Here is a 15,014-nt window from a genome sequence, read left to right on the forward strand (position 1 = left end):
TTAGTCTATAAGGTGCCACAGGACTCTTTGCTGCTTTTACAGATCCAGACTAACATGGCTACTCCTCTGATACAGTGTCACAGTTGCTCTATGCAGGAAATGCTCTGTGCATTACCATGCAAGGCCACACGGTGTCACTGTTGCTCCACGGGAAATGCTCTGCGCATTACCCTGTGTGGCCACATGGTGCCACTGTTGCTCCACGGGAAATGCTCTGTGCATTACCCTGTGTGGCCACATAGTGTCACTGTTGCTCCACGGGAAATGCTCTGTGCATTACCCTGTGTCGCCACATAGTGTCACTGTTGCTCCACGGGAAATGCTATGTGCATTACCCTGTGTGGCCACACGGTGTCACTGTTGCTCCATGCGGGAAATGCTCTGTGCATTACTGTGATGGAGTGGGGACTGTCTGTGTGGGGGATGGGAGAGCAGGGGGTGACTTTAGGACCAGACACGTGCTCAGCCTGTAACTTGAGCTAGGTAGAGGGGAGAGGGTGGGCAACTTTCCCCGGGAAGCTGGACACAGGAAGGGGCCGTCTGGAGGGAGTTGGGTTGGTTCAGTTTCGGTTTTGGTCTGGGTTGTTGGAATTCAGGGATTCCCAAACTGGGAACTATGTTTCCTGAACCCCCAGAAGGACTCGATTGCGGGGTCCTGTTTGTGCCTCCAAACTCTGCTGTAGCCTTCACTCCTGTTGTCCAATAAACCTTCTGTTTTACTGGCTGGCTGAGAGTCACTGTGAGTCCCAGGAAGAGGGGTGCAGGACCGGACTCCCCCACACTCCGTGACAGACCCTAAGCCCCTCCGGGACCCCTGCAGTCTGGATGTAGGTATCTGTGCCCCCCATCAAACACCTAAGACCCCTGGAGACCCCTCCAGCCTGAACTTAGGTATCTGTGCCCCCTACAAACCCCCTAAGCCCCTCAGGGACCTATACAGCCAGGACATTGGTATCTGTGCCCCATATAGACTCCAGAAGCCCCCTGGGACACTCCAGTGTGCATGTAGGTATATGTGCCCCTCAGAAACCCCCTAAGCCCCCAGGAACCCCTACAGCATGGACGTAGGTATTTGTACCCCCCCGGGACATCTACAATCTGGACGTAGATATCTGTGCCCCTCACGAAACCTCTAAACCCCTCCCCCGGGACCGATACAGCCTGGACAAACGTATCTGTGCCCACCCGAACCCCTAAGACCCCCTGGTACCCCTATAGTCTGGACATAGGTATCTTGGGCCACCAAAAATCCCCTAAGACTCTCAGGATTCCTCCAGCCTGGACGTAGGTATCTATGCCCCCCACTAACCCCCTAAGCCCCCCTGGTACCACTACAGCCTGGATTTAGGAAAATGTGCACCCCACGAACCCCCTAAGCCCCCTTGGGACCCCTAAAGCCTGGAGATTGGTATCTGTGTCCCCCCCAAAACTCTCTAAGCCCCCCCGGGACCCCTACGGCCTGGACATAGGTATCTGTGCACCCCAAGGCCCCTAAGATACCCCGGACACCTACAGCCTGGATGTAGGTGTGACGGTGCTGCCCGTGGGAGCCAGCTGAGATCACTCAATCAGGGTGAACTGCAAACAAGACAGGGCAGACAAATCCCAAATGCTGGTGGTTATTTCAATACTTAGATTTACCAAGCCAGCACAAAACAGCTTCTGTAGTACTTCACTGGTTACTTAGAAGTTTAAACCACGCAGTTCCCTTAAAGTACCCAGCCTCAGGCCTCCTTCCAGACACACCTGTCAGATATGATGATGATTCCTGAAAATCTTACTTCATCATATAAAAGAAAAGATTCTTCCGATCCCAAAGGTTCAGCCACATACCCAGGTTCAATTATAACTTAGATCTCACCCAAAATACATGCTATAGCCAATTCTTATTAACTAAGCTAAAATGTATTAGAAAAGAAAAGAGAGAGAGTGCTGGTTAAAAGATTAATAGACACATAGACTTGAATTCAATTCTTGAGGTTTAGATACATAGTAGAGGTGAGCTTGTAGTTGCCAAAAGCCCTTTTAGAAATAGTCCATAGGTTATAGTCCAATTTCCATATTCAGGGTGGCTCCAGTCAATGACTGGGGATCTCAATCCTTGTGGCTTAAGGTTTCCCCCTCTTGAAACCCAAAGCAGATCTGAGATGAACAAGGATCGTGTCCAGGCTTCTTATACATTTCCAGCAGCCTTTCGGCCTGAGAAAACAATAGGCTTAACTCTCCTTCCAAACATCCTGGCAATTAGTACAGGGTAATTTATCCATCAAAGAGTTCAAATACAGGTTACCACAACCTTCAAAGAGACACAGAGACAATAATACTATTTCACTCAAGTGTCATCATAAATGTTAATATTCCTTTTTTGCTCTTTGAATTAAAACTATAGCAACAGACAAGACTTGTTTGCTTACATCACAAGACCTGAGCAAACATCTCCCCTTCTACCTCTAACAATGCAAACTTGCATTTTAAAGCTCTGTTCATTTACATATCTTGCTAACCAGTTCTTAAGGTTCACCCACGGGTCAGGTCAGTCGGTGAGGTGAGTTAATTAACTCCTTCTGGCCCTGTCACCTTTCAATGAGATATTAGATTATACTTACAATGTCACAGTCGTGGTGAGTCGACTGCTGCAGCTCCCCGTAGACTCTGCCTGGGTCTCTCACCGAGCTGGAGTACAGCAGTCGAGGGGAGAGCACTCGATGTGTTGCATCTACACTAGACGCGATATATCGATCCCCGCTGGATCGATCACTGCCCACCGATTCGGCAGGTGGTATAGACATACCCTGAGTATCTGGTGATCGGAGCTGGACCCTGGAGGGGGACACATTGAAGGAATTCAGGGGTTAAGGTGCCTCTATTGTCAACTGTCAGGGCTGCTGTGGCTCAGAGGAGGGTGCTTGACTGCCTGACAGGCTTAGGCACCGCAAGCCTGGCAGGCGGGAGAAGTGAAGTGGCCACGGTGTGCTCGGGGTGCTCGTGCTCGGAGCTGGGGCGAGGGGGGTGCAGCAGGGCAGAACGGGGATCCTGTCACAAGAGGGACGCCTCAGGGTCCAGGGGGGGAGTTGCCACGGGTGGGGCACCTCAGGGTGGGGCACGGGGGAGGAGGGCGCAAGGTGGAAGTTTCGCCTAGGGCGTGAAACTTCCTTGCACCGGCCCTGCCCCATGCCCTGCCTGCAGCCAGCCCTGCACCCCCTGCCCTGCCCTGCCTGCAGCCATCCTCTGTCTCCAGCCAGCCCTGCACCTTCTGCCCTGCCCGTACCAGCCGCATCCTCCCTGCCCTGCCTGCAGCCAGCCCCACAGCCAGCCCCTGACACACCCCCTGCCCTGTCTCCAGCCAACTCCTGCCGCACTCCCCTATGGCCCTGCCCAAAGCCAGCCAGCCCCCACACCTCCCCAGCCTGCACCAGCCCTGCACCCCCTGTCTGCAGCCAGCCCCGCACCCCCTGCCCTGTCTCCAGCCAACCCCTGATGCACCCCCCTGCCTGAAGCCAACCAGCCCCGCACCCCTTGCCCTGCCTGCAGCCAGACCCTACCTCCAGCCAACTCCATGCCCACTGGTGCCCTGCAGTTCCCAGGGCAGTAACCGTGCACATCTGCTTCAATGAGAGGGGCAGGGAGCAGCTGGGACCCACACATGTGCACACCCTAGTGTGACCAGACAGCAAGTGTGAAAAATCGGGACGGGGTGGGGGGTAATAAGATCCTAGATAAGAAAAAGACCCTAAAATTTGGACTGTGTCTATAAAATCGGGACATCTGGTCACCCTAGCACACCCCCAGGACTCCTGAGTTCCATTGCTGGGTTTCCTATTGGTTCCACTGCTGGTTGTTTTCCTTTTCCTGGGGGACTTTGGGCAAGTTGCTCCCCACTCTAGGGCTCTGTCCCCAGCAGTCAAATGGGGATTTCATACTTTCCCGCTATTAGAAAGTGCTGGGAGAATCCCCCAGCAAAAGCTGCTCTGACAGTGCTAAGCAGCATCTGATCATTCAAGGTCGGAGTGCACTGCCCAGGAGGAGTGTTTGGCTCTGGGGTTTCACTTCAGCCCCGTCTAGAGTGAGGGGCCCAACCATGGAGTTTGTCTCAAGAAGACCAAGTCTCCAATTTGTTAAGGGCGTTTTGAATTCCAACCCTGTGCTCCTAAGTGCTTGGTGTCAGTTGCAAATTTTAGAAGCATGCTCTCCACTGCATTTTCCAAATCATTCATGAAAATATGGAATAGTACCGGACCGCAGACTGATCCCTGCCGGACCCACTAGGTACACCTTCTCCATTGGACAGCCAAACATGGAGAAGGGCTCCTGGAGTCTGGGCTTTCAACCAGCTCTGCACCCACATTACACTGATTACAGCTGGACTGCATTTCCCTCGTTTGCTTGTGAGAATGTCCTACGGGACTGTGTGAAAAGCCTTAGCAACCCCAAGCTAGATCCCATCTACTGTTTACCCACCTCCACCAGGCCCAGAACCCTGCCAAAGAAGGAAAGAGGATTGGTTTGGAATGATTTGTTCTTGACAAATCCATGTTCACTAGTCCTAAGAATCAAACTATTCTGTAGGTGCTGCTGACAAACTGAGTGTTTAAGAATGTATTGCAGGATCTCTCCAGCAATGGCAGTGAGGCTAGCTAGTCTGTAAGTCTCAGGGGTCTCTTTGTTCCCCTTTTAGAGAAAGGTCCTGTCTTGTTCATGGATGGGAAGATGTTCTTTTTCAGGGATCTCAGACGAGAACTGGGGCACAGCACCTGGTTTGTCAAGGCCACAAAAATGGAGGCAGGAACCTCTTCTCTCCTGCTGGCAAAGAACCCCAGGTACCTGAAAGACAGGGACTCACATCCCTGAATGGGCTTTTAAAAAGGCACTGGTTAAAGATTGGCCCCGACCATTTCTTGTTTCCACAGACTAGACATTTTAGCAAACTTTAGAATTCCTTGGTGCTAAACACTGTGAAACTCCCCTTTCTCTTTTACAGAGGGCTTTAACGCCCCTTATCTCACTTAGGCTCACAACTGACCGGAGTTCGAGAACTGTCCCTGTTCCCATTGGACAGATGGGAGGAGCCTGAGGTCCAGAGAATGGAAGTGACCTACCCAAGCGCCTGCACAGTATGCCGGTGGCAGAGCCAGAAAGAGAAGCCACCAGTCCCGACTCCTGTTCTAACAGGCAATAAACCCCCCCAGAGGCAGGGATAGAGCCCAGGAATCGAGATGGTGGGGAAATTTCATTGAATCCATTTCTGTCAGAAAATCCCATTCAGGCTAATCCGGTTTTTTTCTCAAAATCATAACAAGTGGGATGAAAGTTCTTTGCAAAAATATTGTATTGCAAAACAAAAGCATCTCCTGTTTGTCAGAGTGTGTTAAATTGTCTACTCGCACACAAAGAGGAGACACTTAGATCTCAAACATTAGATAAGATGCTTCAGTCTGAGCTAAGTCGTTGCTGCTCTTAACAATTTCAAAATAAAAAAATGCAAATAAAATAGACTATTTCAGCTATTCTATTACGTGTTAATCTGCTCTGAGTAAACGTGATAGGACACCTCATATTATGCCCTACTCCTAGTGACACTCTCCAATGGATCCCCATCCTCCACCCACCGTCAGGTAGGTGCGAGCGGATCATTATTATTTCTACTTGAAAGAGGGAGAAGCTAAGGCTGAGAAAGGAGAATTGACTTGTCTTAGGTCACACAGCCAGTCAGAGGCAGAGTTGGGAATAGGACCCAAGAGCCCTGATTTTCAAGCTACCCATTGGATCTTGAATTTCAGACACTGAATGACCTGAATAAAGTGCTCTCAGATGAGCTCCAGACCAACAACAGTGACAGTAACTATTCAGCAAGTATTTGAGGAGAACTGCAATGTTAGAGAGAATCATGAACTGCTCAGAGACAACTAATGCAGAGAAGCGGCAAAATTCATGAAACATAGAACTGGTTTTGACTTATAAAGAGAAAAACAAGGACCTGAGTCTCCTCCCTGTCAATAACCCCCTGCTCAGCCAATCCGGCTAGAGACTGAGGAGGGGAGGCTGAGGGATCTCACCAGAGAGCCCAAAGGATGGCCCAGGTCACCGGTGGGGATCACTTCCCGAGCACTAGTTCAGCCTCACATTTTTGGGTAGACCTCCCACAGTGAGAACTGCAGAGCACTGCCCTGCAAAAAACTAAAAAAAACCACACACACACTCTCTCTCTCCCCCTCCCTCCTATTGTTGGGAGGGGAACAGGTAAAAGGACAAAGGAAGCAAGAGAAGAGAAAGGAGGGAGGGAGGGATGGAGGAAAAGGTGAAACAAAAAGGACAAACCCTAATGTCCCCAGTGATTCTAAGGGACAAAATCCCAGGTGCAGAATAAAATTCTGCCACCTTAAGCTCGTGTTTTCCATGCCTCAAATTCACCTGTCACCAGATGGATCAGACTGAACAGGTTTCAAACCTCCAGGAGGCTCTTACCTTCTAAACAGGGACGGCTGTTTTCTAGTAAAATCACTAAAAGGGAAGGAGAAAACTCGAAAGAGGTTCCTCCTGACGCTCACGTCCGTGAACCCGAATACTCTCTCAGTCCTCAAAGAGAGACCTGGAGAAGGAGACTTGCTGAAGCAAAGCCACAGGGGTCTCTGAGGTTTCCCTGGCCCCTCGCCCCTGTCCTGCCTCCATAGGGCATTGCAAGGGCACCGAATTGCCATATTTTGGGACCACTCCCCTTTCTCCTTCACAGAGGGCTTTAACGCCCCTTATCTCACTCAGGCTCACGACCGCCCAGAGCTCGAGAATTGTCCCTGTTCCCATTGGACAGATGGGGAGGAGCCTGAGGTACAGGGAAGGGAAGTGTCCTGTCACCAGATAGATCAGATTGAACAGGTTTCAAACCTCCAGGAGCCTCTTGCCTTCTAAACAGAGATGGCTGTTTTCTAGTAAAATCACTACAAGGGAAGGAGAAAACTTGAAAGAGGTTTCTCCTGGCGCTCACGTCCGTGAACACGAATACTCTGTCAGTCCTCGAGGAGAGACCTGGAGAAGGAGACTTGCTGAAGCAAAGCCACAGGGGTCTCTGAGGTTTCCCTGGCCCCTCGCCCCTGTCCTGCCTGGCTGATGTCAGCATCTCTCTGTGAGGTCACCACCCCCCATCACGTTGGACCAATAGTCTGAGGTCCTGCAAAAGGCCTTTGTGATGTCACTGCCACACCCCCTCCCTTGATGTGCCAATATCCTGCCCCTGGCCAGGCCTTTGGAGGTTTGAGCTACTCCCTGTGGACACCCCACTCAAGGAGTGTTCGTTCTAGGCAGCAAGCTGGCTAGACAGGAAAACATCAGACGCTGCTCCCAATGCTACACTCAGTTTTTCAGAAATTAGTTGACTTTATGGCCAAAAGAGACCAGTAGAGCATCTAATCAGACCCCCTGCATATCACAGGCCTCCTGCATGACACAATAGCTACTTTTGGGGGAAAGGCATCTAGTCTTCATTGAATGACATCACGGGATGGAGAATCCACCACTTTCCTTGGTAGCTTGTTCCTGTGGTGAATCATCCTCGCTGTTGACTATTTGGGGCTTAGTTGTAACATGAATTTGTCTCTTTTCACCTTCCAATCATTGGGTCTTGTTATGTCTTTCTCTGCTCCATTCAAGAGCCCTTTAATACCCAATCTTTTCTCTCCATTAAGGCACTTCAACACTTCAGTGAAGTCACCTTTCAATCTTCTTTTGATAAGCTAAACAGGTGGCACTCTTTCAATAGCTTACTAGAAGGTATTTTTCTCCAGCCCTCAGAACATTTTGGTGGCTTTTTGCTGCCCCAGCTCCAATTTCACAGTATCTTTTTCAAATGAGGACACCAAAACTGGAGGCAGTATTCCAATATCAGTCTCATTGATGTCGTGTCACCTCCTGTGATGTTATTGACATAATCTGTAACTTTATAGATCACCATTGTGACCACGGTTCTGTATTTGCAGCCTATATGATTGAAAGGTTGTCGTGAAAGGGGTCTATGGAAAGGTTCTGATTGGCTGATTATAATTATGCTATCTCTAGATGTGTATCAATTTTGTAGTTGAAGTTATGAATATTGGCTCTATGCTGTCTGTATTCAAACTTGTGCTATGCTTCCGAGGAACACCCCAGCCAGACAAGTTGGTGTCAGTTCTGCCTAGCCTGCTTGATGGCCCATTATGGACCATCAGCTCTACAATCAACCCATTGAGAGAAGGCAGATACGTCTTGTGGCTCAGCAAGGTATGCAGGGACCTGCCTATGGACAAAACTCAAAGGTTTTTCTATGCCACGTGCTGGATAGAGTGTCCTTGGGACAAAGAAAGCAAAGACCACATGGCAAGAGACTGTAAAAGGCTGATGCCTCGTCTCCATCTTGTCTTCAATCCTGCTTTGTACCTCTGAAGGGATTTTGCTACAAACTGAAGCTCTGTACAAAGGACTGAATGACCCATCCCAGCTGTGGATGGACTCCAGAGACTTGATTTGAACCTGCAGTTTATTCCATCACTGCTACAAGCCTGAACCAAGAACTTTGCCATTACTGTATGTGAAGGGTTAAAGTTCATGTGCATTTTATATAACAACCTGGTCTATGGATTGTGCCAGCTCTTTTCCAGACCCAAAGTCCAGAGTATAATCAAGGGACCAGAAGCCTAGCAAATAGTGACCAGCTAAAAGAAAGCTGGGGTAAACAGAAAGCCTTGCTTGCTGAGATAGGCTTGGTCAGCAATTTGCCAGGTGTTGGAGCTAAGAACTAAATCATTGTGTCTTATTCAGAGCTGCAGATTGAACAAAGAATCCCTGTTCCTATTGCGTAAGTCTCTTCTGTAGGGAGACGTTCTTCCCAGAGATCCAACCTTGAGTTTATGAAAAGTTGGCAGATGTCAGTATAAGATATGGCATCCTTCCACCTCCCTTCCCAGGGACCAATGCCTTGCCTTAAGACACACAGAAAACAATCTTTATTGCCATATACTTTCACTGTTTCTTTGCTTTAACCCCTAGGAATGTACCTGGAGGACAATCAAAGGAGTTGCTCCTTTCCTATGGACCTCAAATCAGAATTCAGCATAGATATTTTATACTAATAACATTTTATCAAAGTATTCATGAAATGTTAACTTGCTAACTTGAGACCATGGGTGGAGACATTATGTAACCTGTTAACCTTTGGCTACTGTGCTTATCATGTCTTGCAGCAAAACCTATCCCAGAGTTTGGAACTCCCTACCCCGTCACTTTCCCCCACCCATGGAAAATCTATATATTCTATTGTAATCAATTTAGAGTGTCTCTGAGCCTAATAAGCAAGGTGACACTCTGCCAGTGCTGTGTGTAATAAACTCCTATTCTTGCCCTCTACACGGTGGAGATTTATGTCCTTCACAGACACCTGCTGAATAAAGAGGAGATTCAGCATCCAGCTTGGCTGAATGTGTCTTCTCTCCCCACAGCTTGGTGATCTTCTGAGGAAATGGAGAAGACTGCCTTTGCCTAGCTGTACATTGCTTGCAAAAGAAACAAGTCTTTTTGGTGGCAAGTGTTGAAAGGAGCCATTAGACAAATGTGGAGACAGGAAAAATGTCCTCCAACTCAACTGGCATCTGTGGATGCTGACGTCACAACACAAAGTGCTAAACAGTATATGAGCACAGGCTGGTGTCAGAAGAGTCTCTACCAAAGCCTTTTCCACCAGCAGGGGCCTCTCTGTGCGCAGAACTCCTGGTAGTGTGATGGCTGCAGGCAGTGGAGAACTCTATTTTGGCATCTCTTTGTCAGTGAACATCTACAGAGGCTGTTTAAAGGTCTCTAGATAGTGATCTTTGGGAAGAGCTGGCTGAAGTGTCTTCCTAGTAACCAGGAGATCCTGGCTTGGCCTGCCAGTTCTTCCTTGCAAGTCTTGAGGGAAATGGGGAATGTCTGTAGTTTGGAATTTGCAGGTGTTGTCCTGGACCATCAAAGGGAACAGTTGCAAGTACTTTCTCAAGGCAGGCACCTTGGCTTAGCTGGCTAAAGCACCTGTCTAGTAAACAGGAGATCCTGGGTTCAACTCCCAGTGGTGCCTTGTTGTATGGCTTTTGTCTCCTCTGCTCACATTTTCCTGTGTCTTTCTAGGAAACAGAAGAGACCTCCCTTGGTATCCAAGTCATTGCTTGCTAAGGAAAAGGCTTCTTTGGAGAGAAACGTTGGAAAGAATCAAATCACAAGCCTGGAGTTGATGAAAAGGCTGCTGTGACTGGCATTGGCATGGTGGTTGCTTTGACTGCAATTGCTGCAACATAAAAGCCTGCACCACACGTCCTTGTGATTCACTGGGGATGTCCACACACAGATGTCATGTCGTCTTCCTTTTGATTGTCACTGATGAAAAATGGAGCAGCTGGGAGAAAAGTCCCAGAGGCACTTGCCAGGTAAAGTGGAGGTTAGAGATGCAGAACCCAGTGGTGGTGCCTTGCCAAATGTGTCCACTCCTCCCACTTTTTGGTCAATCTTTTGAGGAAGCAGAGAAGACTGCCTCTGCCTTGCAATGCAAATGCTTGTAAAAGAAACCGGTCATTTTTTCTGACAAGTGTTGGAAGGAGGCACCTAAGAAACGTGGAGACAAGGAAAAGGTCATCGTAACTCAACTTGCATCCATGGCTCTTGAGGCCACAACGCAGAGCACTGAGCACTGTACGACCACAGCTGGGGACAGAAGGGTCTTTTTCAAAGGCATTTTCCACTAGCAGGGTCCTCTCTGTGCACAGAATTCCTGATAGTTTGATGTCTGCAGGCACTGGAGATCACTATTTTGGCATCTCTCTCTCTCTCTCAGTGAGCATCCGCTGTGGTTGTTGAAAGTCTGTGATGGGATCTCCGGGATGCAACCTGAACAGTGGGACCCCTGAGCCCTTTGTCCCACCACCTGGACTCCCTCTCACACATGTGATGCTGAGACAAGCTGTGAATCTCTGGCAGATATTGCACTTACACAGACATCCGTAGGTAGGGACACAGCCAACTGAATTACATGAATGCTTCTGCAGCCACTCATAACACTAATGATAGAGAGTCGCCCCCCTACAGCTCTGCAGCCTTGCACCCCTGGATCATACCATCTTGCCTTAATCAGAAGCCTGATCAGTGTGAGTTTATTACGCAGGGTCCACCCCTCCCTCACTGTGAATAGTACATGAACCAGCCTTGTAATGGAGCTGAGATTTCCTAAGAACTTCAAGCAAAATACACCAGTTTAAGTACAGCATAAAACAGATTTATTAACTACAGACAGATGGAGTTTTAAGGATTATAAGTGGTAGGAATAAAAGATCAAAGTAAGTTACCATGGAAATTAAAGATAAATTCACAATCTAAACTTTACACCTTATTACACTAGGCTGTATGCACACAGGAAGGCTTAATGCTCGAGCTGCTGCACATGCTGGGCAGGCTTAAGGCCGGGCTCCCATGGCAGGAGAGAAGAAGAAGACTCGGCCCCTGGAGGGACAGGCTGGGGCTTCCTGGATCCCATTTGCTCACAGCCAGCGCCCTGCCCCCACTCCCAAGTCATCCATGGTGCCCCCAGGTCGGCCAGAATGGAGCAGCGGTTTTCACTGCACTACGTCCACTTATGGCTTACAGGCAACTCCCAGACTCACCACAGCCCACCATCTCGGCCAGAAAGGAGCCCACTCAGCCTCACCATTGCTGCTTTTCCTTCCCCCCAGAACCCCGCTTCTCCTGGGCTGCAAGGACCCATCCCTGGGATGCCAACAGGCAGCCACAGGGGTCTGTCTCCCAGCAGCCAACCGCACCTCCATGGGTTCAGCCCTCAGAAGGGCAGGTGGGGGTTTCCTGGATCCCAGTTGCTCACAGCCAGCCCAGCCTCCACCTCTAAAACCATCAGTCACGCTCCCAGGTTGGCTATAAAGGAGCCGCCATTCTCCACTTGGACTCAGCTTTGCTTGTTTTCCTTTCACCCAGAACCCCCCTTCTTCTCCTGGGCTGCAAGTAGCCACCCCTGGGAAGCCAAGAGGCAGGCACAGGATTCTGCCTCCCAGCAGCCAACCGCACCTCCCCAGGCTTTGCAGAATGAAGGGTGGTGCTCTACTAACCCCACTTAGCCGCACAGCTTCTTCCCTGCCTTCCTCAGCTCAACTTTCCTCTATTGCCCCATTCCTGCCTCACTTCCTCCTTTGGCCAGTCACACAAAGGAGCCCAGCAGGAAGTGAGAGCCTCTATAGGCCAACCTCCAACAGCAGAGGTGGCCAAGCCACAAGCCTCCAAATGGTGACTGGCCTAACTACTCTAGGTTCTCCAGCCTGACACCAAGGTGCTTTCTCCACTGCTGTCAGCATCCTCTGTCATGCAGGGGTTGGAGTTATCCCAGGGACAGGCCAATAGGAGGAGTGGCCTTTCTGAACAACAAGGGGATCTGGGAAAAGGAAGCCAGCATGTTTCTGTCTGGTTTTGAACCAGGGACCTTTTGCGTGTTAGGCAAACGTGATAACCACTACACTACAGAAACTCCACCTACTTGGCTGTTGCTCACTCTGGCACAGACCGATGGACAAATCTAGAGAATGTGGTGGTAGCCCCTCGATAGGTCAGCTGGCAGGGCAGAGGACTGGAGCCAGCACTCAGGAAGTCGTCCTTACCTCGCCCGTGTGACTCCAGCTTGAGGGAGAGCTTCTTTTTCTTCTCCTTGCTGACAAAGAGCAAGAGAAGAATGAAAGGTCAGGTGGGCCAACTCGGTGCAGAAGCCCATGCTGTCTTTTCCAGCTGCATAGCCTGAAATGAGGGACTCGTGGCAGTTAAAGGAACTGCTGCACTCTCAGAAAACATCCCGCCCGTGCATAAAGGAGGTTAGAAGAGCCTGTTAGTCTAGCACGCTCCCAACTGAACTGTTTCAGCAGCTGCTAGGTTTCTTTTTGGCCTGTTACTTTTCTGTCTGGGATGTTGTTGTCAGCTGTGGCACAGAAAAAGGACGTCATTGCGAGCTGCCCATGAAGATAAGATTAACTTTTGCCTTCCTTGCTCGGCTTTACTTGCTTCCTCACCCTATTCCTGCCTTAGTTCCTGTGTTACCTGAAGGCAACGGGGGCCCAGCAGTACGAAGAGGAAGTTAGACAGCTAGACCCTGGTGGCAAAAGTTCTACCACCGCTTGCCACCCCACTCTCTTCTCCCAGCTTCACATATTGACCGCCAGGGACTTGGTGCCCAGCAGCGCAACGGAAGGCAGTGGACAGAGCCACCCTCGCCTTGAAGCTCTGGCTCATTAAACCGTATCTTCAGTCGCTGATGGCCAATGAGAGACCAACAGCGCTTGCTATTTTAGCACTTGAAAATGCCATTGGTCAGTCATTGGATCTCTTTAATGCTGTTACATAACAAATGAAAATAGAATCTCAGTGTGACATTCTGTACCTTTGGGGGAGTGTGCTGTAACCCCCATATTCCTCATTTTCATATAATCGTGATCTTATATACAGAGCATGCCTTGTAAGGCATCAGGGGAAAGGATATGATCTGCTGAAAGTCATTTCTCTACCCATAGATGTTTACCATTCATGCATATGAAGTTATGAGAATTGTGCAGTGTGGTTGTCACTATGCTGTAAGGTGGGGGAGTCAGCCAAATATTAGCTCCCCAGTGACAACAGCAAGGAAAGTAACCAACACCCGGACAGGGTGTCAAACAACCCATCAACAGCCATTGTTCAGCAAGGGAGCTACAGTGCAATCACTTACCTGCAAGAGGACACCCCAGGGGAATTGCTCAGACTTGCTTGGAGAGACGCAGTGATGCTCACCTGACTCTAAAGGGGGAGCAAAGCCAAGAGGGAAGAAAGGACATGATAAAAGCAGAGACATTTGCCATGCTTTGTCTCTCTCGTCCACCTACATCTACAGACACCCCCACACCAAGCAACTGAAGCGCTGACGAAAGGGGAGAGCCTGGCTGAAAAGCCACCAGCCGGCCTGTGGTGAGAAGCATCTAAGTTTGTAAGGGCATTGAAAGGGTTAAGATCAGCTTAGAGTGCATTTTGCTTTTATTTCACAAAAACAACGAGGAGTCCGGTGACACCTTAAGAACTAACAGATTTATTTGGACACAAGCATTCGTGGGTAAAAAGCCCTCTTCTTCAGATGCATGGAGTGAAAATTGCAGATAGAGGCATAAATATATATTGGAACATGATGTAAAGGGAGTTACCATACAAGGGGAGAACCAGTGTTGAAGGCTAATTCAGTCAGGGTGGATGTGGCTCTCTCCCAGTAATTGACAGGGAGGTGTCAATACCAAGAGAGGGAAAATTGCTTTTGTAGTGAGCCAGTCACCCCCAGTCCCTCTTCAAGCTCAAATTAATGGTGTTAAGTTTGCAGATCAGTTGTAACTCTGCAATTTCTCTTTGAAGTCTGTTTTTGAAGTTTTTTGAATGGCTTCTTTTAAATGGCTACTTTGAATGGCTACATTTAATTGTGTTATTGAATATGAACATGTAAATGTGTTATGGAAGTCCCATGTGGTCTAGTGGTTAGGATTCTTGGCTTTCACCCAGGCAACCTGGGTTCAATTCCCCACACAGGAACAATGCAGAGCTTCTCCTTGGAGGGGAGGCAGGAAACAAAAAGAATGGGAAGGGATCCTGCCAGCAGCAGAGCTGGATAGAGTTGGGAGCAGTACTGGATTTGACATGGTGCCATAGTGCTAGGCCCAAGCTCTGAAGGGACCTGTAACAGTAACTTCCTCCCCTCTGCAGAAAGGGAGCCTCAGAGCAGCCTGGATTCAGTAGGGGAGCTGAGACCTCACAGGGCCCTGGGAGCTGTAGTTCCTTGGCCAGCTCCCTGCCTTGGAGCAGAGAAGGAACATTTCCCAGCATTCCCTTGGCTGCTATCAACAGGAAAGGGAGGGGGGAAGCTGTGAGACTCCATGCGCTGCAGCTTGCTGTGGCTGGGGGGCTGGCTGCTAGAAGCGGGTGCCACCTGTGAATAGGGAAGAGGTGTGACCAAGGAGTAGAAGGCT

The 15,014-nt window shown here is 49.4% G+C and overlaps 1 long non-coding RNA gene and 2 other non-coding genes across 3 annotated transcripts; 1 reads left to right on the forward strand and 2 right to left on the reverse strand.

Moving 5' to 3' along the window:
* Nucleotides 1-9,322: 9,322 nt before the first annotated feature.
* On the reverse strand, nt 9,323-13,031 carry LOC127043987 (uncharacterized). The gene is made up of 2 exons (XR_007772373.1): nt 12,645-13,031; nt 9,323-10,593 (listed from the first exon to the last, which is right to left on the reverse strand). It is a non-coding gene; the product is annotated as an uncharacterized LOC127043987 (long non-coding RNA).
* TRNAT-AGU (transfer RNA threonine (anticodon AGU)) lies at nt 9,999-10,072 on the forward strand. The gene has a single exon. It is a non-coding gene; the product is annotated as a tRNA-Thr (tRNA).
* TRNAV-AAC (transfer RNA valine (anticodon AAC)) lies at nt 12,442-12,514 on the reverse strand. The gene has a single exon. It is a non-coding gene; the product is annotated as a tRNA-Val (tRNA).
* Nucleotides 13,032-15,014: the final 1,983 nt, after the last annotated feature.

Source organism: Gopherus flavomarginatus, chromosome 2 (genome assembly GCF_025201925.1).
Source record: "Gopherus flavomarginatus isolate rGopFla2 chromosome 2, rGopFla2.mat.asm, whole genome shotgun sequence".
NCBI classification, from domain to species: domain Eukaryota; kingdom Metazoa; phylum Chordata; order Testudines; family Testudinidae; genus Gopherus; species Gopherus flavomarginatus.